Raw genomic sequence first — 25971 nt, forward strand, 5'->3', positions numbered from 1 at the left:
AATGTATTCCGTTGTATTCTGAGAAAACTGTATGCATGTGTGCACTTTTGAGAAAAAAAATGTCAGGTTTGAGTGGTGACAGTGTTGTCAGGAAGAGTTTATCAAGTTGAAGGAGGATGTGGGTAAGGCTTCCTCTTTGTTCAATCCTAAAAGTAAGATCGTACTTACTTTGGACGCAAGTGACGTGGGTCTAGGTGCTGTGTTAGAACAGTGGTTGGGTGGTAGGTTCAGACCCATTGCGTTTGTGTCTAGAGTTCTCAGTGATGCCGAGAGCATTATGCCATGAATGAGAGGGAAGCTCTGGCGGCCTGTTGGGCATCTATTTATTTCAGGATATTGCTGGGGGGTATTCCGTATGTGATTTGGAGGGATCATAAACCTCTCACATATGTCCTGACTACCAAGAGCATGGAGTCTGTATCTCCAAGGATAGAAAAATGGATGGTAGATTTACAAGAGTTCAATTTCAGAGTGGAATACATTACCAGTTCCAGGAATGTAGTTGCGGATTGTTCGTACCGGTTGGCGGTGGTTGATTCCATTGAGGACGTGGAAGATGAAGGGAGCACTCAGGTTGCATGTATCCTTCTCGCTGTCGATATAAGTGAGTGGGAGAAGGAGAGGGCAGTTGACATGGAGTTGTCATGGATCAAGAATGGTCTGTGTGTTGCCTGGGAGAACGTGGAAGTGAAGGAGCAGAAAGGCATGTGTGCATATTTTGAGTGAGTTGGTAGAGGGTCGATGGGGCGTCTCGATAGGTGACAGGTTTGTTTCACCTCTCAGTTTGAAGGCCAGATCTGTCCAGTTGGTGCAAAAGGGTCATTTGGGTAGGTTATTGACTAAGAGAAGATTGTGAGAGTCGTACTGGTGGCCAGGGAAGGACGAGGAGGTGGAGGTGGCATTGAAAGAGTCTGTGGCATGTGCTGTAACCTATAAAAGCAAGGTTCTGCATTCATAGTCTATTTATCCTGTAGAGGTTCCGGGTGAAGTGTGGTCAAAAGTGGTTTTGGACATCATGGGTCCCATGGATGGTCTTGGTGGACAGTTGAGATTCATGGTGGTTTTGGTGGATTACACTTTGCGGTGGGTGGCGGCGGCTGCGGTGAAAACAGTGACAACTGAGTAGATCATAGAATTTCCCAGTAAGGTGATTGACAGAGCCTGGGCCTCTACATTAGCCAATCACTACCACTGCCAGGCAGAAGCAGCCTTCTGAATAAGGCCAAGGAAAAGGGCCCTGTTCTCCCCTGAGAGCCCACTCGCACTTACCATGGAAGGGGGAGAGGGCTGGAGCTATCTCCCTCTACTGCGGTACCCCACTTGCTGCCGCAACCTTAGAGCGTGACTCTTGACTTCACCTACTGAAACAAACCTACAACTGTTTTTCACCTGGTGAGGTTAATCCGACCCCACCTACAGCGTCCACAACCCCATCCGAGACAGCAGTACTACAAAAATCAGCTTCTCTGCTGATCCGGAGCCGTGCAGATGCACATTGTTGTACATATCCATTTCCTCATTGTCTGAATCTCCCACCTGAGGCCAGCGCAATGTGGCCCCGAAACGAGGCTGCATCTAGTTGCTAAGCAACTGAGCCTCTACATTAGCCAATCACTACCACTGCCAGGCAGAAGCCGGCCTTCTGAATAAGGCCAAGAAAAAAGGTCCTGTTCTACCCTTGTTCGCCCCGTGGCGCAACAGCTAACGACCAAAACTGTTGGTGAGTTCTATTCTATTCTTACTACCATTGACCTCACTGGGTGTAATCCATGACGGCTCTTCATCCCCGCTCCACCACTGCTATGGCGCGCCCCACATGCCTTAGACCCACATCGGTGAACTCTGCCCGTGCTGCCAAACGCACCCTGTTCACATTTCAACGCCATCCTCGTGATAACACCTGAATCCTGCATATGTCGCTTCACCACCCACCGCTTCCACGGCATTCTATTGGTGCCCAGCCCTAGGACTATGATCTTGCCGAATAATATATCACGTTAATTATGCTTGCGCATTATGTTTCGCTAGTCTATGTCTGCATTATGTCACATCCTAGCGCCAGAGGACTTCATTCACAATTTTGTCCTGTGCCATTAAATAGCCTTTATGCCATGTTATACTGATCTGCCTGCGCGTTATACTGCGGTTATTGGTCTGTGATTCATATTATGCTAATTTGGCCCATACACTAGGCTACTTGTATCCAGCACTGGCTTTATATTATGTTTATCTGTATTACATTCGGTTGAATTATTTGCGCGTAGTGCTGTGCTCAGCTTGCCCATGCTTTTTTACTAATCACTCCTCTGTGCACTGTGCCCTGCCTAGATATCCTGCAAATCTTATTTTACCAATTTGCCTGCGCATTGCGCTGCATTAACTGATCTGTGAAGTGTATTACTCTGACCTAGCCTATACACAATGCTACTTCTATTCAGTCCCAGCATCATACTATGTTGACCTGCATTATACCTGGTGATTTACCTATGTATCGTGCCTAGCCTGCCCATGCACTTTACTAGTCTGTACTAGTCCAGACACCTACTTGCTACTCTTACCGAGTGCCGGCATTACACTTTGTTGACCCACATTATACCTGTTGACGTATCTGTGCATTGGGCTGTGTTGTGTCTAGATTGCCTATGCACTCATTAGTCTGTCCTAGCCTGGGCACCTTCTCCAGCCCCGCTACTACACCATGTTAACTCAACTGCGTACTGTATCTTGCCTAGCTAGCCTGGACATTGCATTATAACACAAAGGTACCTAAGGATACCAGGCCTCATTCCTAACAATCTGTACCTTGTTTAGCCTTTAGGGCCTGTACACGTGCACAGTCCTATGCACTAAGATCTGTAGGACTCCACACCAGCCTTTTTGCTCTCTATAGTTCTGCCCAACTTAGAGCACCACCTTTGGCTTACCAGGGTGTCGCTATCGCCCACAGCGATGCACTCTCAGCTGCAACTGGCAAGACACTGTGCTTGCACTCATAGCAGCCTTCCATAGAGTCACCCTCACCATGGCCTCTATTCTCCCCCTATTCCACTCCATGTCGCCTACCAACTTCCTCCCGCCACTCCAGGCTGAAAAGAACTACACACCTGTCATCCACTCTAGGGACACACCACAAACGTACTCAGTCCCACAGAATGGATCCAACGCTTCACCACAGCCCCCACACCATTGATACCGTGCCCTGTGAATATCAGGAACAAGAGACTAGGATCTCGATTCATCATCCATACAACACATACTAGATTGCATCCTCAAACCCCTACCTCCAGATCTAAAAGGTTCTTGCCTACCACTCACTCGGCAGTACCTACAGAGATACTTAATCTACCAACTCCCACCACCACCCCTACTATGGAACCATCAACTATGGTCTCACCACGCCCACGTGATCCACTCCCCGTAGCAATGCCACCCACCATTGAAGGTGCACTGATCCATGCACGGTCCCTAGTTGCGCTTGCACCTAATATTGCAGAACTCATCTCTGAAAATGGCCTAGATTTTCTCGCCATCACAGAAACCTGGCTTCACCAGGCGGCAGGCCCTGCACTCTCCATAGCCCTTCCATAGGGTTACACTATTACCAGAGCTGACAGAAACTCAGGCAGAGGAGGAGGAGGTCTCGCCCTTATAGCAAAAACCCACCTGGGCCTCAGAGATACCACCCTCACCAGCCTACCATCTGCTGAAAACCTATCAGTTAAATATCCGCTAACAGCCACCCAAACCATCCTCCTACACCTCGTCTACCGCCCTCCAAGCCTAGTCTCCTCCATTGAAGAAGACATCACAGGCCTCTTAACATCTAATGTAAAACCAGGTTCTCAAATCCTACTTCTCAGTAATCTTAATCTTGGGTTCCACAACCCCAATGACACCAAGGCACAGGCTCTCGAAAATTCCATCTCCCAGCTCGGCTTTAAACACCAAATCACGGAGCCCACACACCTCAAGGGGCGTATGCTAGATTGGCGGTCCAACCCCAATTGCTCCATTTGAATACTTCAGAATTAACCCATTGCCTGGACAGATCACCACTACATATCCTTTGCCATCCAGGGGACCACACCCCCGAGTCCCATCATTGCCCCTCCATCTCTTTCCACGATCTCCCGAAACAAAACTCTGCCCAATCTATTCCCTCTAATCAATAACATCTTGGATGATTCCAAGTACAATAACTTAGATCCCACCAACCTGGTCGACCTTAACAACAATACTTTGAAGTCAGCCCAGAACACTATCGCACCACTCAAGGTTAAAAAGGCTAAACCAATTGCCCACCTTAACAATTGGTTCACACCAGAACTAAAAATCCTAAGGAATAAAAAAAGAGTGGCGGAATCTACCTGGCGTAATCACCCACTACTCATAACAAGGCACTATACACCACAGCAGTGACCTCCTACAAAACGGCCATTCTCACTACCAAAAAAGAAATCTACAACAACAGAATCCTTAACGCTAAATCGAGGACTAAGGAGCTCTTCAGCAACCTAAGGGAATTGGAATCCCCAGCTCTGCCACCAGAGGACTGCATAGAGGATGCGGCCTGCTGTGCCAAAATACAACAAGCCCTAGCGGACAAAATAGCCTCTCTCCAAACCAAAATAGAAGGCAAAAATAACAGCTTCTCGAGCAGCTCCTCCTCTGAACACTCTCCTATGCATCAACTCCCTCAGTGCCCGCCGTTTACATTCTACCCCGGTCACTCCTAAGGAAGTGGAGGACATTATCAGAGGTCTAAAGCCCTCAAGATGTCAGGGAGATATGTGCCCGGCTCCCATCATCAAGGAAGGCACCAAAGAGCTGTCCCCTTTCATCGCCACCGTGATAAACTCCTCTTTCAAGGCCATCCTTGTCCCCAACAACCTCAAGAAGGCGTGGGTCATGCCCCTCCCAAATAAAAACAACTTAGACCCTAACATTCCAACAAACTATAGGCCAATCACAACCATCCCCTTCCTTCAAAAAATTCTGGACAGAGTTGCATATCTGCAAATCCAGAAACACCTGGAGGACAATAATTTACTTGGTCTCTGACCATCTGGATTCCGCCCGAAACATGGCACCGAGACAGCCCTCCTGGATCTGAAAATACAGGTTGATGAGTCGAAAGACAAAGGCAAACTGGCCATTCTTCTTTTGTTAGACCTCTCAGCTGCATTTGATCTGGTCGGTCACCAGATCCTCACAAAACATTTGACCACAGCAGCGGCCTTCTCTATCAATGCATCCAATCGGATTAAGTCTTTCTTATCCAATCGCACCATCAGAGTCTTCTCGCCCGCTGCCTCAGCATACCCGATCCCCATCCACTGTTTGTTTCCTCAAGGTACATGCATCTCGCCAACGTTATACAACATATTCGTGAAGCTCCTCTTCGACCGCCTTGACAACATGGGTGTCCTCTACGCGAACTATGCAGATGACACCCAGGTTCTCATCACGCTGTCCGGTTGCTACGAAGCAGACTCTAATCATTAACGACATCTACTTGGAACTGCAGACAAGTATGGTTGCCCACAGCCTCTGCCTTAATGATGAAAAAACAGAGCTCCTGAGTGTCGGCACGCAGGCTCGCCTTAACAAGCTTGACTCGCGGTATATGTCCTTCAATATTGACGGGAACCCGATCAAAGTTGCAAAGGAGATAAAAACACTAGGAGTTTATCTTGATTCTATCTTGTCCTTAAATAAACAAGTGAACTCTATTGCATCATCAACCGCCTACACCAACAAGCTAATCAATACTTGTAAATCTTACGTGTACCCTGCTAGTTGCATGACGTTAGCTAGAGCTTTAGCGCTCTCTAAAATAGACTACTGTAACACGCTATTCCTTGGATCCTCTGAACAAAATCTCAATAGACTTCAAGTCCTACAAAACAACTCCTTAAGATCAGCACTAAACATTCCTAGATCCAGCCACATCTCCAGCCTTAGGTAGAAATCTAACTGGCTCCCAGTGCGCAATAGAATATTACTAGGCGCTCTGGCAATCACCCACAAATGTCTGTCTAACTCTGCCCCTAAATATTTGTCAGAAAAGATCTCCAAATACTAACCAGCCCGACCCACCAGATCCTCCCAAACACACTTCCTCCTAGTTCCTAGGTTTAACCTAAAAACTGCAGGAGGACCCACCTTACTTGTTCAGGCTGCCAAGTATTGGAACTCCTTACCTCGCTCCATTAGAATGGAACCTTCCTTCAATGCTTTCAAAACCAGAGTAAAGTTCTGGCTCACTGACAAATCTAACAACTAAGCCTCAGGGTGCCAGTGAATCTGTATTTTTGTCTTCATCGCTCTGATCGCTATGCCTTTATCTGTATTTATTGACTACCAGACCTTCCTGTAACCTTGGTCGACCCACCTGTTGATTTCCTATGTATGTTTATGTATGTAATTATATTTTGCCTGTAACGCGTTAAGTTTTCCAGCGCCTAGTTACCTCAGGGTTAGGTGCGCGATACAAATAATAAACAAATACAAAATACAGGGAAGGCGTTCCTGCTAGCATAGTGATGGACAACAGAGGGTAGTTAGTTTCGCCCTGTATGCAGGAGGTCTTGTGGAACATGGGCCTCACACATCACGGGAGCTCTGTGTATAAGCCTTCTGCTAATGGGTTTGTCGAAAGGATGAACCGGTTTGTCAAGGGGGCAATTGAACTGGCTGTAGCAAATGGTTTGGATAGGTGTTGTGTCATGTCAGAAGCATTGGCGGCCTATAGACGTATGCCGTCAGCCTGTACGGGTCGCTCTTGCTTCCAGCTAAGAGGGAAAAAGGTGGATTCCATGTTGAGGATGGCTGCCCTTGGTGGTGGAGTCCTTACTGAAGTGAATATGTTGGAGGTGTTGAAGAGAGTGCATTCTCAGCAAGAGAGAGTGAGAGTGCCGCACGCCAATAAGAAACCCATTGGTATGAAGGTTGGGGCTTGATGGCTGGGCGGCCATAGGGTACATTTCGTGACAATAAATCCTGTTCCACTGACTGTTTGGTGTGCCGCGTTTCTAACTTCATATTGGTCATATTTCGGTCCATATGAGATGGATGCCTCCACTAGGGCAAGGTGGAGTATGGATCGGAAATGGCCACTTACGTGGCACAGAGTGGTCATTCCGCTCTAGCTAAAGGTGCTTTGTCGGCTTGGCAAGGGTGCGTGGGGCTGCCTACAGACAGTGACGGCCTCGCTGATATACGCATGGCCCATTTATTTAGGCATGAGAGCTCAAGGACACACAGATAAGACAAAACAGTTTAGAACAAAGAGGCGGGGCAAGTGTGGGCAGAAGTATCGAGTGAACTTCTGTTGGAGGGACTATTGATCATTTTACCTTGGTGGAAATTCCAGTCAAGCAGTTACAAATGTTTTTTTTCTTCTTTATACTGAATACCTTTCGTGGCATGTAGGATTTAGGCATCTTTTTTATCGTGTTTGGTTTATATGAAATCTTTCACGTTAAAGAAAAAGAATACTCACAAGCATACATTAAGACCTACATAAAAAAACATTTACATGTTACATTTGCATTATATCATATCATAAATACATATGTTAACTATTAAAACGTTGCCCATTGATACTAAACATTTTAAATATAGTCCATATTGTTAGATAATTCCCTTTTGTAAAATGCTCATAAAATCACGAAACTATAGAAAGCACCAAGAAATGTATCGTCCACTACACAGTGCTTCGAAGACAAGCCAATGGCAGTAGGCGCTATACAAATGCCAAATAACATAACTATAGACAGAATTTGCTGATCTGCTCCGACATGGAGACAGCAAGCTTCCAATGTCACATGGGCCCTGGTTATTATTGCTTGCGTCTGGTGGTATTAATGAACACGTCCATGCAACTAGAAGCCAGCCTCTTGCTTGGCAGCAACATTGTGTGAACGCAAATTAGCCCAGTTACTGCTGTGTAAAGCGGGAACCTCACGAACCACAGGTCGCATCTGTGCTAAAAACATACTAGCCCGACCCACATTCCGAGGAGCAAGGCGCTCCCTGGGCTTGCAAAGGCCCTTCCTTGATGCCTGCCTACCCTACCCTGCTCTCCAGTGTGGCATTTCACCGTCTCCCATGGCAACGGCAATAAAAATGCCCAACACATCCACTGACATTTGTTTTTCCGGCAAACCTTGACAGGAAATCTGTGGGCAGAACCCTGCTTGCCGTAGCTGCTGCTGGGGGAAATGTGGCGGTCAGGTCCGAGGCAAGCCCGTGGCCTCTGTGTTGCCCAGGAGGCGGAGAGATACATTTTATGGGCATCAGTTGGTCCTTCAACTCCTAACCTGCCGAAGAAGCGATTAATCGTCAGGTCGCTTCATCCACACATGCATGCAAGCCTGTCCCACAGATACCCGTGCAATCCTCGCCCGCTTTCATATCCCCGTGGCACAGTGCCAAAATGTGTACCTCAAGCAGAAGCCAAACAAGTCCCCGAATCTTGGTTGGTTACACGCACAGTTCACATATGAATGCACGAAGCGCCGTGTGTGTATCAGGGCACTCTGGGATGCACACAAACACACACACACACACGCCGAGAAAGGCATCAGGTGAAGACAGGTCACATATATATTCACACACGTGTGCAGAATGCGTTTAATAATGAATAATTCAGAGCGATTGCCTCGCATAATGGCATAGTGCACATGAACGCACAGCAACAACAGAATTCTCCATTGCAAACTTGCATCGACCTGCTCGGATGCCAGCCTCACCGCCACCCCGTATACACCCCCAAAACGTGCTTATCCCCGGGGTGGCTCTGTTAACCTTGGCCTGGCTGCCAGGGGAGGGGGTGGAGAGGGTAGGGGGAGGTCAGATCACGGAATACAAATGCAGGGGACAGAAATGGACGCCTTTGGCCGGGCATTTCACCAACAGATCATACGAGCCACACTGCACGCACTGGACGCAAAATGTCTATGTTTGATGTTTTCTGAATCCCCCCTACCCCAACGCCCCCCCCCCACCCCTTCGGTCCCCGCATTTTCTCTATCCTGGGACATGTTCTGCACATGAGCTCCCTCCCACCCCCCCCCCCCCCAAAAAACTGGGTCTAGTGTCTCTGAATTGTGCTCAGGCGGCCTAGTGCAGACATGCCAGCCAGGGAAGGCATCCTGGCAGTGCCCCCACCCGTGCCAGGGCCGCTTACCTTCTGCAGAGCTGCAGTCCCCCATCTTGCGTGCAGGGGAGCAGGATGGGCGCGCTCCTGCGTGTGGAGGCTGTGAGCTGCCTTCCTCTCCAGCAGCCGAGGGTAGGGGCGGGCGAGGGGAGAGAGGCACGGCGTGCCCCCCCCATACCTGCCTCACTACTGCCTGAGCTCCATCTCTCCCCGTCCCCTGTGGAGAGGGCAGCGGGCTGCCGGCAGCATCACCCGCCCCCCCCCGCCCTTCACCTGCGGCAGAATCCGGCCAGCGCTGGGAAGACGGGCAGCATCCGCAGCGCCGCTACCAGGGCGCTCCACCGGAGCAGCAGGACTATAGGGTGGGGGGGTCTGGGGGGGTGGGCAGAGCAATGGAACCCGTTCACGTGTTGCCTCCTGCTTCTTGGAGGCAAGGGGAGGCAGCGACTGACGAGGCGGTTTCTCTGTAACCTCCCTGCCTGCTGCCACAGGGCAGCGCTGGGCGAAGATGGGTGTGCAGTGGGCTGGAAGCTGGTCACCCTTGGCGGGGGGGGGTGGTAGTGGTGGTGGGGGGGGGGGCGCTCGAAATTATTCTAGATCGGCTAGAGTCAGACAGACATCTCCGTGTGTATGTGTGCAAAAGTGCCACCCCCTCACAAGCACCGGGATGGGGGTGGGCAGTATGTGTGCATTGTGCTGGCGCTGTGACTTTTAGATACGCTTCCAGGAAATGTCGGGAGATGTGCCCTGGGTGGAGGTGGCGGGCCTGGCACTCACTAGAGGGGCGGCTGCCACTCGCATGTAGTTTAGGGCTGCACTGCCAACTAGAACCACCGTGCCCTGGCCCTAGCAGCTGTCAGGAATTGGCACATGCGCGCCAGCGGTCACTGGCATGTGGAGCTGGCTGGCACTGACCCTCTGGGTGGCACTGACAGCTCTGCTGCAGGTCAGGGTCCTTCTGATTCTGCACTGGGAGTGTGTGTGCGTGTGTGGGTGGGAGGAAGATGGCACTAGCCTGCGGTTCAGGGCCGCCTTGCCTCCACGATCCACGAAGGTCTGCCGGGCGGGCAGACCTGGTACCTAGCGCAGGCCACGCTGCAGCACCGCCCTGGGGTGGGAGGGGTGCTGCATCCGTGGTGGGTGGGGGGATAAGGCGCTAGCATGCCCTGCAGAGCGGCACTGACTCCATGATTCCTGCAGTTCCCAGGGAGGCCCCCACCTCCAGTCTCCCACAGGCGCTGGGTGCTGAGGCGTTGCTGCCCTGTGCCAGGCAGGTGCCGGGGTCTCAGTGGGCCCGGGGGACTGGCTGAGGTATCTCCCTGCTGGATGAGCTCTCCATCAGGGTTGGCTACTCTGCCTCCTCCCGCTCGCGCCTATTACAGAAGTGGGCGCAGCAGCAGCAGACCAGATGTGGACACCGTGTTAGGGACCGTCAACAAATTATGCACCGCCGCACGAACACCCTACCTGGTTTGGGGACTCATTGGCAGCCAAAGAAGCCTCCCTTGCAACCAGGCTGGTGCTGTAAGTTATCACTGGGGACCTTCTTTGCAAAAAAAAAAGATGAAGGGGAGGGGTTGAGGGAGGGAAACACTCTCTGCACGCTTGTCGGATCTGTAGTCACATACTCCACAGTCCCTAAACATGACACTTCCAACTGTTCTGCCGAATCAGAGACGCAACAGCCGCCCCCCCCCCAGCATATTTCCCCTTATTATGGCCCCGTATATTAAATGACAATATTAAAACAGGCGCCCACGTGTTAACAGAAGCGCTATAGTGGAAACACGCTGGGCTAGATCTGCGAAAAATCCCATATGAAAACACTGCCTGCATGTGCAAGCACAGGTCATGTGTCATTGCGTTCTTTGCAAAGACACCGGACCCGATTTACAAAGCGTTTTTCAATGGTATTGCCCCAGTTGAAAACGCGTTTGTAAGCCAGGAACATGGTGTTATGACCCGAAACAGATACAAAGGAAAACATCAGGTGTGGCGGCGGAGTCAGGAAACTACTGAGGATAGAGGGATAGAGCAAGGCTGAGTGGGGTGACTAGCATGGCTCCAAGAGTCAAGTCAGCAGGGCAGTTACTAGATAATATGGCGCCCAGGGAGAAACACCAGCATGCGCCTCACCGCGCCGCGCGCCCAATGCCGCAAACCCCCCTCAACTTCATGAAAATGTTATTGTCTTTGTACTCAAAAGTCCCGCTCTATCTTCAACGCTCCCTTCCTAGATACTCTCCCTCTAGAGCCCCCCGCTCGTCCTCCCCCAACTCTCTGCGGGTGAGCCGCTTTTCTAAGCAGAGATTTGGGGGTAGATCTTTATCCTCTGCAGGTGCCTCCCTCAGGAACAGCCTCCCTGTCTTTCTCCGCCTTGAGTCGGAGCACCTTAAGTTCCGGAACCTCCTCAAGACCTTCCTCTTCGCTTCCTCCTTCTCTCCTGCCTCACTCCTCCTTCCCTTCCTAACTCTGTTCAGTTTTTACTGACTGGTCGCCTAGTTCACCTTCAGAGCCACACAGGTCCCAGGCTCCCCCACCAGTCTTTGCACTTGCTTCTGGCCCTCTGCACTATAATCAGAATACTGCACTTGCAGCATACGCTCCATGAGAGGTGTAACCTCTCTGCACTTACCCCAGGGCTCGCTGGACTGGGCCCACTTACCACACCCCTCCCTCCCACGTGTGTCTGTGCACTTCCATAACTTGAATTTACTACGATCAGTAAATTCTGTCTTGTCCCCTCTTTGTCTTCCCTCCCTAGTTTGGTTGCGCCTGTTACACTTAATTCACATGCACTAGGAGAAATGCAGTCAGGCCAAGTACGCTAGTCACTTTTGTTAGATCACTCAGAACTTCAAAGCCTAAGAACGACTGCTGTATTCCCTTGCTCCCTTCCCGCCCTGAAGCACTTTGAAGCACTTCACTGGTGTATAAGCGCTGTACAAATAAACAATAATAAATAAATAATACAACAATATTACAAACATGAATTAATTTTCATTCAATAATTAATCTTTCATTGCGCACCTAGTACCAGAAGCCAGTCTCTAAGCACAGAACCAGGATTCAAACCTGTGTTGCTCCACGCTGTCTTGCTTCAAAACATGCACGTTTCTCCGTACTATCAGCTCAGGTTTATGTGAATTGTCTAAACAAGGGCTTGCTCGCAGGTTTTGCCACTGAAAAAGCCTCTGTTGCTGCTGCTAAGCCATTTAGACGCCCACGAATTGCATACTGTATGGGGCAAAATGAATGATATAGTTGGTGATCAGTCGGTGTTGAGTGTCTGAACCTACAGTTCCTGGACCGCTTCTTAAAGAGATCACCTACAAAATGCCACCAGAAAAGGCCTCAACGCATCAGGGTGCAGGCTGGTGGGGTGCAGGCTGATGAGGTGTCCAGCGGTCAAAATTTAAGTGGTTTGTTCGGGCTGGGAAAGAATGATCTGGGCCGGAAGAGGAAATGGTGCATTTGGCATGAGAGGCTACTGGGGAATGGGTGGAGGACCGGAAGTGGGCCTCACCAAGAGGGTTTTGGGCCAGTACAAGGTGTGTCAAGATGAGGTGAATGAGGCAGGATGAGGCTGTGGTGTATTTTATGAAGCATTTGGTGGTGAAATCTCCTAGTGTAGTGGCAAAATCCTACCTTTTGGAGGCCACTCTCAGTCTAAAAAAGTCAATCTTTTCTGTGAGATGTCTCCAATGGGTGTGATAATAACATAGGACCAAACTTATGAATGAGTTCATTTTAATTTCTTAGTTTAGCTTTTTTTTCATATTTTCCTGTTGTCAGGAATTCCTATCTTAATGGATGTTTTTAAGGTTAACTAATCCTATTTTTAGCTGTGAATTTTATTGTTATATAACAGTGTATCATTTATAACCTGCTTTTATTGGCATATACTATTGTTGATAACCGTTGAATTGTATTTGAATAATCCTATTTTCACTCCTAAGTAGGGATGAACTGCACGATGAGCCAAACCTCGATGGACAGAACATAAATCTAACATCAGAGCTCATTGAACTCTCCACTAGCTATACACTTCACTAAACACCATCACACTGTAGCCCAACTTCAATGTGTGCTTTTTCAAGTTCTTAAAATTCCCTCAAGTAGCGGGGATACACCAAAAATGTTATGACAAAGACAATGTTTCTCGATCAAGCCACTATCTGCACTATTCTGCAAAGGTATTAACACAGAATTTAATATAGGATGCTTTACTTAAATACTTTATAGAGGTATTGATCTTACATACAACTAATTAGCATCACACTTGCTGATTTAATTTGCATATTGATATAGCAAATGTGTATAATTGCCATTCTATTTGTCCAATTTATTATATAATGTATAATTTACCATGGCTTATTTAAAATCTTGAATATGTAATGTTCGGCAACAAAATGTCATCTACCAGAGTATTACAGTGATATACTTCTTTTTATATGACTATAATCTGAATGCCATTCAAATATAATACATTATAAGTCATATTTCAATATATTATCACACACAAACGCATTAAGTATGTTTGTTTGTTTTATTATTTGTAATGAGCCAGCATACCCTAAGGTAACAGGGCGCAGCAGTTACATGAATTTGCGAAGCTTAGTTAAAACAACAAAAATATATACATACACACAGTGATAGTAATAAGAAGATTATATACATATATACAGGTAAACACATGTGGGTACAATATGTGCAGATGGCAAAAATATGAAGACTTAACAACTAGATGTGTTTGAAGGCCTACGTTTTCAACCATGAAACAACCTTGGATCGGAAGTTTTGATAAGTCAAGTTCATTCTGAAAGTTGGCGGTAGTGAGTTCCACAGTTTAGCTACTTTCACTGGGAAGCTGTTGCTCCCTATAGTGGAGCGTTTAAAGTTGGGGACAGAAAGGCAATCTTTATCGGCTGTTCTTGTGGGTCTCATGGAGGTATGTCAATGAAACCTGTCGATCAAGTAAATCGGAGCAGCGTTATTGAGGGATTTGTGAGTAAGTGACGCAGTTTTTAGGAGAATTTTGTCTTTGATAGAGAGCCAATTATTCTCTTGGCTGTGTACTGTGATATGAACTCTTCAGGAGATGCCCAATGCCGCTCTGAGAGCGTTATTCTGAAGAGTTTGTAGTTTGCTAGTGGTGGCTTTGGAGGACCCAAGATAGAGAGCGTTGCAATAGTCCAGGCGGGACAGTATGAGGGCTCTAGCGAGGGTCAAGCAGCTAGTGTCGGACAGAAAGGGTTTGGCTGAACGGATCAGTTTACACGTGTAAGCCGTGGAAGAGGCTAGGGAGTTCACCTGTCTGTTGAAAGAGAAGTTAGAATCCAAATAAAAGCCTAGCGTTTTAACCTCTTGTCCTACTTTGATGATATTGCCATCGATCGTGAAAGAGGAATAGGCAGGGCCTAGTTTCTTTAAACTGGCGGTAGTACCCAGGATGATAAGTTCAGTTTTATCATCATTCAGGCATAGTCCATGTGTGGCCATCCATCCCTGGATGATGTGCACTCTATTCACCAAGGCCAAATCCTTCCCAAAATCTCCAGAAAGCGGAAGGAGGATCTGGGTATCATCTGCGTAGTTGGTGTAGGTGATACCGAGATGATCCAGATCATCGAAAAGGGGCTTGGTAAATATATTGTACAGTGTAGGGGAGACACAAGAGCCTTGTGGCACACTGCAGGTGATGGGTATGGGGTCTGCTGCTGCTGTGGGTGAAAAGACCCTCATGGTTCTGCCGTTAAGGAATGATCTAATCCATGTGATGGCCTCACCAGAGAAGTGAGCTGATGTGTGTAGGTGTGTGCATAGGACAGAGTGGTCGACTAGGTCGAATGCTGCAGAAAGTGCAAGGAGGAGGAGTAGGGGGGCTTGGCCATTGTCTCTAAGCTCATCGATCTGTGTTTTAAGGTCAATAAGAGCGCACGTGTTGAGGACAGAAGCCTGATTTTCTAGCTCCTTGTAGGTGATGTTCTTCCAAGTACTTCTGTATTTGTACGTAGGCGACCTTTTCCAAAATATTTAGAAGGAATGGTACGTTCGTTATGGGTCTGTGGTTTGTAGGCGTGGCTGGGTCAAGTGCGTTTTTTTTTTAGTAGTAGAAGTACCCAGGATTGTTTTAAATTAGTAGGGATAGAACCGGTAGAGAAGGAAGCGTTGATTAACTTCGTGATGAAAGGGGAGAGGTCACGGGCAGCATCTTTAATGAGCTGTACAGGGCACAGATCTCCCTGACAGTTGGAAGGTTACAGTGACAAGATGATTTTTTCTACTTCAAGTGTGGTGACTTTAGAGAAATTGAAGCGGGTGGTTTCCCTTAAAGTAGGCTTCTCAGGTGGTTTGGACGGGAAGGGGTCATTCAAGGAGGCTGTTTTTACAGGAGATTTTGTTTTGTAGGGTAGCAATCTTGTTGGCTAAGGCATTTTGGATTTCTGAGCACCAATTTTTATCTTTAGTACAAGTATCTGGTGGTGCTATAGGGGTTTCTACTTCTTTAAGGATGGAGAATAATTCCTTCATGTTTGATTTGGCTTGGGATATATGCGGGTCGAAGGAGGTTCGTTTTGCTAGGTAGATTTCTTTTTTGTAAAGGGCAGCTAGTTTAGTCAGTTTGAGTTTATTAGCTGCTGACGGGAGTTTTTTCCAGGTGGCCTCGCAGTTTCTTTTTTGCTGCCTTAAGATTTTAAGGAAAGGTGTATACCATTTGTTCAGGTGCGTTTTGGGCTTACTTGGTCTGAGTTGAGGGGGGCTATTAGGTCCAGCGAGGTGGACATGATTTTATTGTATTCTTCAACCAAAGTCTCAGGATCCGAGTTGTCAGGGAGTGTGTTGAGTGTGGGGAGTAAGTTTGGGATAAGTCTCTCCACAGTGATACTCTTTTTGTTTCTCGTGAGTGTGGGTGGAGCCCTGCTGGTCGGCAAGGGTGGGGGTCGGATAGTAGAAAGCATGAACGATACCAGATGGTGGTCAGTCCAGGCTAGTGGTGAAATGTCGGTGATGTTAGCTAGACAGTTGTAGTCAGCCACCCAATCGAGTATTCTACCTTTGGCATGTGTGGGTTCCATACTTCTTTGGGTAAATCCTAATTCAGAAAGAGTATTAAGGGTAGTACTGGCAAACTGGTCTTCCGGGTCATTGAAGCCCATATTAAAGTCCCCAAGGGTGAGTACTTGAGTGGAACTTTTAAGGTTGCTGGATAAGATGGTGTTAATGTTCTCATCAAATGTGCCTATTGGGCCTGGAGGGCGATAGATCAAGTCGATGTTGAGAGTTTGGGCATTAGTAAGGGGGACTTTAACTGAGAGTAGTTCAGAAGAGAGGACATTGATAGTGGTTACTAATCTCATGGTAAGACTAAATTTGTGGATAATAGCAACACCCCCTCCCCTTGAGTTGGGTTGGTCTTGTCTCAAGATGGAATAATTGTCTGGGACTGCAAGCATGAGAATAAGGCCTGCTGCCAGATGTAGCCATGTCTCCGTGATAGCAAGGAGGTCAAGGTCTTCTTTGAGGATCAGCCCTGCAATTTCTGTTGCATCAGCTACTAGCGATCTGGCGTTGATTAGGGCTCCCTTGATTTTGGGGCTCGCGGGGGTTATGGTAGTTGTAGTGGGAGGGTGGTCTTGTATTATTTCAGGATTGCTCTGATTAGTGGGACTGTGTGGAGGTTTGGGGTTGGAGTTCTGAGATGAGTTAGGTTTTAGGGTGGTAGTATACTTTGTAAAGGTGCTGATTTTGATATTTCAAAAACAAATGATGAATGGCTTTTACAAATTGTGCTTGACTAGTCACCGTTCTAAGAAATTTCAAAATTATTTTAGGTATATTGTTCTCAAAGTAATGCGCACTGAAATGCAATCGAACAACACTTGTTGTCTTAGGCTTTTTTGTACTTGGTCCATAGTTATGTTAGTATATCTGTACTAGGTTTAATGTATTTTTTTTAAATTATACTTACTATTGTCTTGGGAGGATAGCTCAGGGGCAACGTGCTTGCACTGGAAGCAAGACAACACGGAGCACCACAGTCCGTGCTTAGAAACCTTTGGGTATTAAGCGCATTATAAATAACTTATCATATCATACTATGTTATATTTTCTAAAATAATGTAGTAGTTCCACCCGGCTACTAAAAAGCTCACCTTCATATATATTCAATTTAGTTTACAGTATATTTCAAAGTATTTTTCTAGTTTGACTACCCCCACTTTGTTTAGTAAATCAGTAGTCTTCCTTCTCTTTGTTTTTTGATGAAAGCGTGAGATAGCGTTGCTAGCCACATTATTGTTCCCGTATAAGCAAAACGTCGACCGTTGCTTGCTTTACCTTTTCCTCAGTACGGTAGGTGACTTTATTGAATAAGGTGTCATTTCCATTAATTAAAGAATCTCACCTTATTGAGTTGCTTACAAGGGTTTCTATCTATAGATATTGACATTTCTTGCCAAACGTATGTGAAATCGAAATACGCCACACTAAGAACAAAAAAAACCATCTACTTTACTCATTTTGCACAGGATTATGTAAATAATGTGCATTATTCCACTTTGCTATTGCTCCAAAGTTTTGATTAATGCCCCCTTAACCGGTCAATTTTGATCCATTTATGCTAACTGCACCAGCTTACTAAGATCATGGTTTGCTCCTATGATTTTCACCACAAATAAACATGTTATTCTTTGTATTGCTGGTAGTGCTCATATTCAGCCCCATTAAACAAGTATACAATTTGTGTAAACATTTCTACTTGAAGCATATAATTAGGATCATATTTGATATGTTTAAAAATCCTGATTCAAAAATGGTTACATTTAACAACTAATCAGGCCCTGTGATATGTTCTCAAGATTCTGTAATCTTAAGGTACGCACCTGTACAGAATTTCACTTTATTATAACACTTTTTGGGTTAAGGATCTGGATAGGATTTTGTGATTATTACCACAACTCCATTCAGAATATTTGTGGGTGATGTCACTTGTACATCATTAGCCCAAACCAGTTTAATCTAACAGTTACTTTATCTCCCTTTAACTGACATGATGTCAGGTTTATCTACTCATGAAAGAGGATCATATAGTTCTGAAACATGCTGAGATACCGATGTACACCAGGGCAAGTTTATTCCAAATGACTACAATTGACAACCCATCAAACTTCCAGAATAATACACATGTATATATTTTATTGTAACCGCCATATATTTTTCTTGATATTACCTTAATTTATTTATCTACAATCTTTGTAATAATACTTTTTTAATTAGTTGTGGAATTTATTTTCTTTACTGCTTTTGAGAATAATTGAAGTTATATGAAAAATTATATGGTATATGAGATTGTATATAAATAACTCACTTAATTAGAGTTTATTTGTATAACAATAGCACCAACATTGTTGAAACATTTTTAAGATTCTTGGCTCTGTGAGGGCAACTCAGATGCCAAATCAGTTTATGAAAGAAATCATATATTTTGAATCTTTTTTTCGTATTGTTCTCCCCATCTCGGTTTATTCCTAATTTCTCACCCACTTCCTTTGGTTTTCCACTGCTCTCCCTATCTGTTCTCGTATCACTGCTTCCAGCTCCTATCCACCTAACTGTATTACATCCTCCTTCCATCTCTATAAAGTTTTGTCTAATGTCTCCTTTTTATATTTCATTCTATTGGTTTTCTTAGTCTTTAAATTTTTTGTCACTTTTTGTTGCCCCTCTGCCTTTCTTTTATTCCTTCTCTCCTTTTTACCTTTCCCTTGTCTAGTTTCCCATTCTTTGTTTTTACTTTTTATCACCCCTTTTTTCCATTCTCTTCTCTTGCATAGTCTTTCTCACCGACTATTGCATGATACTTTCATGCATACTTTCTATCTGATTTCCTCGTCCCTTCTCTTTGACTACCTTTCATTCACCTTTTTCTTCTATTGCTAATCTCCCCCTTTCTTTTTCTCTATCTTTCAGGTATTAACCTTTATTTGGATGAACGTCCAATGTCCCAAACGTGAGACAAAATACACGCTAAGGAAGCCCCTATAACACGATACAAAAACTACACAGAAGGCCAGACACTCAGCCAATATATGCAAAACATAGCCCTTATGGGAAGCTAGCAAAAGGATGGATATGTTTCTGAGAACCCCCCATGAAAAAATGTAGACAGCAACATACAGTAGACACATGCACATGCATTAAGAGTACAGCCCATGAATAATAATGGCAGCGGCAAATAATGTGCATTAGAGCAGTAGGCTTAAACACACAAGTGTAAGCAGGATAATGGCACAGTGCGTACCCCAAGCAGTAATAAGAGCTTTCATTTTCAAGAGTAATAAGGACATTTATTTATTTATTTGTTTATCTGGAAGATAGGCAGAGGAAAAAAAGCAGCAGGAAAAAAGAAGAAAAAAAATGCTAGAAAAGAAAATTCTTCAAGGCACGATGAAAAAAGAAGGTGCTCATGTGTGGCACACAGGGCCAGTGGGAGACAATGTAGTGGGGGTCCAAGACATGGCCTGCACCCCTTCCAGCTAATGACATGGAACAAAGACGAACCTGTGAAAACAGCAGGGAGTTTGAAAGGAGCGATAAAAATATGGACTCCAAAGGCTCACACATTCACACCATCATGTACAAACCCTGAAGATGATGAACATGACACCGAAGAATCAAAAGAAATAAATGCAAAAGAGGTTGCATTAGTGGTCGATGAACCGACCAGAGGGGGGAGTGTAGAGGAGGTCCCAGACATGGCCTGCACCCCCTCCCCGCATTTCGAGGTACCAGGAGCATATTCGCCAAGGTATGTGATGCCTGAGGAGCAAATGAACCAACAAAGAGCTGCACTGGGACTCTGCCCAGTATACATCAGAAGATCCATATCTGTTGAAGCGCCCATAACCAGACAACCCTGGGCAGCACAGTACCCTATCAGACAGCCATACCAGCCGCTGATACGAAACGAAGAGTACCTACAGACGGTCCATGAAGAGACCCAAAGAGCCCTAATGGAAGGCCAGTGGAAATGACTCAAGGGCCTGAACAGAATCGTGAATGAACAAAAGCAGCTATCAAAGATAGCATGCCAGTGCGAGTAACTACGAAAATAAATGTAATGGACACATAGAAGAGACAATGGTAAAATGTGAGGAAACGTTGCTACGAGACAAGATGGGAGCAACCGATCTGTCAAAAGTGTATAAATAGGCTTGGAACGCAAGAGAAAAAAGAAGCGATACTGCTTGCAATGCTTATTAGAAGATTAGAGCGGCAAGCACCAACCATATATCTACCTCAATAAGGCACATTATACAAGTGCGACTCCATTTTGTAAAAGCAGAAATGTACCCAGGCTGCCAGTGGCCTGACAGGCCAAGTTTCATAACCCAGCCAAAGGCAAGAGAAGGAGCGGAATCGAAACTCAACAATGAGTGGCTCATGCCTAGGAAATCGAGGTCAACCAGAGAAAGGGAGGAGAATTTCAGCTAACAAGACTCAAACTTCAGAGCATACCAGCCTGCCCCATGAAGGTCAAGATAAGGGGGCCCACGCAGGTGGCGAGGCTGCAACAGAATTAAATGCACTAAAAGCTGGAAACTGAAGCAGATTCACAGTGAACTAACACGTGAACAGCCAGGCGCGAAGAAGTATCACCGCCTGATGTCATCAAGGACCCGAGGATGCCATAACCTTTCCTGATAAGAGGCTACAGTTTCGAGGCCATACCCAGCCAACTGATTGACACATAGCCCCAAGATACTGATTGGTGGAAGGGAGGCAGGGTGAAACTTGGGACACCAGGCACAAAAGTGTCCATTCTGCATGCCGCTAATTAAAATGGGGATTTATGTCTAGGGGTGTAACCTGCTCAATCACAATTGACCAAGTTATCTGGAGTCCTATAGATAGTAGAACCAATAAGATGTCGTACTTGTGGTGACGTCAGTCACGTGTGGTGTAGTGGGATGGGCGTAGATGCCCACCCGATAAGAGTTATCCAATACGCATGCCCTATTATCATATACAGTAAGGGAAAGGTAATGGTGGGTGGCGGAGAAAAAATTAAATAGTCAGAAGTAGAGAAGACTGTATACATATATATATAGGGGGTAATGACTCAAGCATAAGAGATAAAGAGTGGATACCGGGGGGACACCCGAGAGAAAAACAAGGGGTACCGGGGGTCACCCGAGAGAAAAACAAGGGGTACCGGGGGGACACCCGAGAGAAAAATGAAGGATTACCAGGGGGACACCTGAGATAAAAACGAAGGATTCCCAGGGGGGCACCTGAGATAAAAACGTAAGGATTTGCATTATTCCTGCGCTTTAATACAGCGGTCAGAAGAAACATGAACTCATAGCCCATAAAATTAGGGACAAATGGACTACGGTGACGTTTAAAGACACATCAAAGGAGTTTGTTTAAACTCGATGACGGGGTATTAATTAGAAGGCAGGTATATGTATGACCAGCTGGTGTCTGTCTAGTCTGTCAAGTGTCTGTCATATGTGTTTTGTTGTACATCGAATGTAACATAATTGTATTATTGATTGTGTGAAATGAAATTTCTGAGAGGGATTCGCCAATGAATTTATGGTTTTGAGTTAATTGATAGTAACATTTTGGCGGGAAAAGCTTGGATTGGAGCTTGCGTTTCTGGTGCTCGCTCATACTAGTAGAAGGATAACAAACTGTATGAATATTGTTGGTAGCGGAATCAAGAATGGAGGAGGTCACCCCACTTGTGCATCTGTGCATGCAACTACCTAAGCATGCACCAAAACTCAAGAAGTATAGCACAGAGTGGATTAAGGCTACCGCCCACAAAATGTTCATGCCTTGGCCACAGAATGGGTCCCTTTCTAAGGCTGTTTTACAGCATATGATGACCTTCCTACACGCCGCATATACAGGCAAGAAGCTAGAGAAACATCTTGCTGTTCTAGAATTGTGGAAGATGTTTGAAGAAACGAAGGTGGAAGAACCACCCACAGACTGGCTTCTAAATGTATGTACGGAGGGGTGTGAGACGGCTACCGCGCCACCAGCCCTGCCTGAGCCAGTCATTGAAGGGAGTAAAACAGAGGGGCTTTACCCACTGAGAGAACTTAAGGCAGCCACAGGGTATAGCAACCCTGCATATGAGTCGCCTATGTACAGTAGTGACGATAATAAGGGAAAGGAATAGGAAAACAATATCGCCTTCGGGGTCTCAAGGGAAAAAGAGAGAGGCACACAGTTCGACACCTCCAGATAAGGAGAAAGAGGGAAATAAGCATAAGGGAAATGAAGGTAGATTTGATGAGATAGCATTCGCGAAAGACGAATGGATGGGAGGTCAGATATTACTGAAGTTGGATGGAAAAGGAAGTGATGATTTGAGGCCAAGGAAGAGGTCTGATGAGACGCAAAGGAGAGAGAGAGAGAGAGAGAGAGAGAGAAAGAGATGGAAGTAAGGGATCAAAGGACAAGAAAGAAAGATAGGCTAAGATGAGAACAACTATATCGCGAAGAGCAAGAGAAAACAGCTCGATCGCAGACAAGAGGTAGCCTATGACCGGTACAGACAGACTAAGCAAAGGATGGAAGAAGAGCAAAGGGTACGTGAGAAGAGAGCGAAGAGACGAGAAGAGGAGGAAATTAGAAGGGCAAAGGAACATAGAAACGAAAGAATGCGGGAAGTAGATAAGGCTAGAGAAGAAGAGAGGAAGCGCAAGGAAGTAAATGAGGAAATGGAACATAAGCGCAGACAGAGGGCACGGGATCTTGAATATCTGGAGCAGGAAGTTAAAAAACCCAATCCTGTTGTATAATGGGAAGACATAGAAGAATTATTTCCTGCACACAACTCGGTGCAAGGTATAAGTGGGACAAATATTGAAGATGACTTCGACACCAGAAGCATCGGGGAAATGATTGATAAAATATACAATGAGATGGGGCTAGAGCAGATATCTGATGGTGAAGGGAAGATGAGCGCTTGGAGAGCACTCAGCTATATGACATTGAGGATGCCACTCGAAGTAGTGGGAGCAGGGGACTGTCCCTAGACAGGCTGGAGATTGGGCAGAACGAAAAATATGCAAGGAGTTGTGTAAACTGGGAGTATTCAGGACCTGACTTCTGTGGGGAAATGGAGGATGTGGCACATGAGGAAGGGACACGGTGCGTAAAACGGCACCCAGGGGACCGATGGGTAAAATGGTCAGATGCTAGCGAGTCCACAAGTAGGACACCGAAGTCTGCTGCGCAGTCCGGCCGACATGAAGGAACAGCCCACGGTCAGAGGGGGGTGTCAGCACCTACCTATGCAGACAGATTAAGGGCATTGCCAGGAAGATGGCAAGGTGGGAATCCCACCCCAGCGGTAGACAGAGGAGCTATGGGGAAGGAAAAGGAAGACTGCACATTCCAATTACCGTTGCTAGAAAAGGGGGGAGCAAGACCACAATATATTCCATGGCCACACATGCACCGAGAGAACCTTAAAAATAAGCTTCCAATGCTGACATCGGGAGCCGGGAAGTGGATACATGAATTAGAGAAAATGGCGGAGGGTGTTACCCTAGCTATAGGGGACATTAAGGGTCTCCTAATAGCCATACTTGGTGAGAGAGCAGATGATGTATGGAAACGGGCAGGCTACCCTAGGGTAACCCTAACTAACATCTCCCATGACAGAGCGCCATTTAATAACTGTAGAGCAGCAGTGTGAAAAGCGCTGCAAATGCTATATCCAGACATGTCTGATATGGGGGCTATAATGACTCAGAGTCAGAGGATCTGTTATATTTATATCCAGAATTTTCAAGACACGTGGGTGCTTGAAACGCATGAGTCTTGGACGAAATCTATCCCTGTATTCTATCATATATTATGCCAAGGGTTGCCTGACCCAGTGCAAAAACAGCTCAAGAAATTAGTAGGAATAGAGGCTAAACCATGGGCTGAAATACAGTTGACAATTGCATATTACTGTCAATTGCTGCAAGAAAAGAATCGGAAAAAGGAAGCAACCCGTAGGGGTGAGGAGGTAAAGCTGGTGCAAAAGAAACTCTCAAATTATGCTCTCGAGGGAGCCCTGCTGAACTAAGTGCACAGCAAGCGACTAACCCATCGCAGAACAATCAGGGTAACGCAGGATTTTACCCGAGGGGAAGGGGTTTTGGAGGAAGAGGATGGCAGAGTAATCAGGGAGGGTTTCGAGGTAACCAGGGAGGCTTTCAGAATAATCAAAATGGCTTTCAGAACGCACAGATGGGCGGTCCAGCTATGCCAGATGGACAGATGGCCCGACCACCACAAGTGTGTTGGTGGTGTGGAATGACAGGAAATGTGGCGCGTGTGTGCAGAAGCCAAGGCATGTGGCAAAATAGCCAAGGGATGGGAACAGGCATGGTGAACCAGCCTGCCGTCCCGCAGCAGGGCACTGCACAAAATCACACAGTGCTGCAGTAGGCGCCAGGCCTGCAGCAAGGTGCACAGCAAGTGGTTCAACCCCCGCACATGAGGAATGTACCACAGGGACAATCCCAGCAGGCACCACTGCAAATGTCACAGGGCACTAGCTCCGGAGGGGGAGTCAACCCTGGGGCTGGGGGAAATCAACAAGTATACAGTGGGCCGAACGTATATATGAAATAGGACAGCTCATGGGGGACTCTGATGTGTTCTATCCTATCAGTGACACCAGACCCTAATAGGGAACCTAGGGTGAATGTCGTCATAGGGGGTAAGGAATATTCCTTCTTAGATGACACGGGTGCGACGCGCTCGTGCATACGAGAAGGCAAGTTTTCCTTGTCCGACGAGGCCATAGATACTCAGAGTTTCACGGGAGCTCACAGTAGAGTTCCCTTTACATACGCATTCCCAGTCTCTGTGGGAGAGCGCGAAATGAATGTACCCTTATTACGCTCACGTCAGACCTCAGTAAACATCCTGGGTCGGGACTTAATGACTAATTTGAATATGACAATCTCGTTTACCAAGAACGGTATAGTGTGCTCCACTCCAGGAATGCATTATTCAAACGTGTGCGAAATGATCAGAGCATATTGCGGACGTATAGTCATGAGAGCTATACCATTAGAGCCAGAAGTCTTTGCATATGGGGTGCGGATGCTCATGGCAGGATTGCCAGGCCTCGCAGATAGAACTATGAGGACACCTGATGAGTTTTTATTCAGACGCAGAATACCAATGCACGAAGAGGAGGGACAAGTATTTCCCTAATGATACAATCTGCCGCAGTGTGAGGGAAAGTGGTATTGGTAGAAGGATATGATGACGAAGGCAGACAATGGTGTGCTATTATCGCCATCGAAGAAGGGTATTGAGTGACTGACATCACCAACGACGATCTGTTCGAAGAACACCCTGACCTGGAAGAGACGAGAGTAGAAGTAAGTCTGACATTTTGGGTCAAAATGATCAAACGGGAGGTGCCACAGAGAATGATGTTGGCGCTGATATGTCCAGAATACTTTGATGACAACATGGCCCAAGTGCCTGCCGCGGTATGGACTACAGGGCCCTATGATGTAGGCCTCCTGAAGGGGGCAGGTGAAGTAAAAATTCAACTGAAACCAGGAGCAATTTTAGCATGAGCGTGACAATATCACATGTCCAGAGAGGCAGATGAGGGGATCGCAATGACAATTTCCACCATGATGGAGCAGGGCATCCTAGTGACATCAGAATCACCTTGCAACACGATTATTTACCCTGTCAAGAAATCAAAGGGAAGGTCTTGGCATTTAATCCAAGATTTACAAGCATTAAACGATATAGTTGAA

The 25971-nt window shown here is 46.3% G+C and overlaps 1 protein-coding gene across 3 annotated transcripts in view; it reads right to left on the bottom strand.

Moving 5' to 3' along the window:
• The window catches only part of FBXO41 (F-box protein 41), a 785122-nt gene extending 774409 nt beyond the window's left edge, over nucleotides 1-10713 (bottom strand). For 2 of the 3 annotated variants that reach the window (XM_069632313.1, XM_069632311.1), the window contains exon 1: nucleotides 9194-9715. The gene's annotated coding sequence lies outside the window, so the exon portion shown is untranslated. Of the gene's footprint in view, nucleotides 1-9193; nucleotides 9716-10630 lie in introns of those variants that run through there. The other variant, XM_069632312.1, reaches the window with a different exon arrangement.
• Nucleotides 10714-25971: the final 15258 nt, after the last annotated feature.

The sequence above is a fragment of the Ambystoma mexicanum genome, chromosome 6q (genome assembly GCF_040938575.1).
Source record: "Ambystoma mexicanum isolate Mex_15411 chromosome 6q, UKY_AmexF1_1, whole genome shotgun sequence".
NCBI lineage: Eukaryota > Metazoa > Chordata > Amphibia > Caudata > Ambystomatidae > Ambystoma > Ambystoma mexicanum.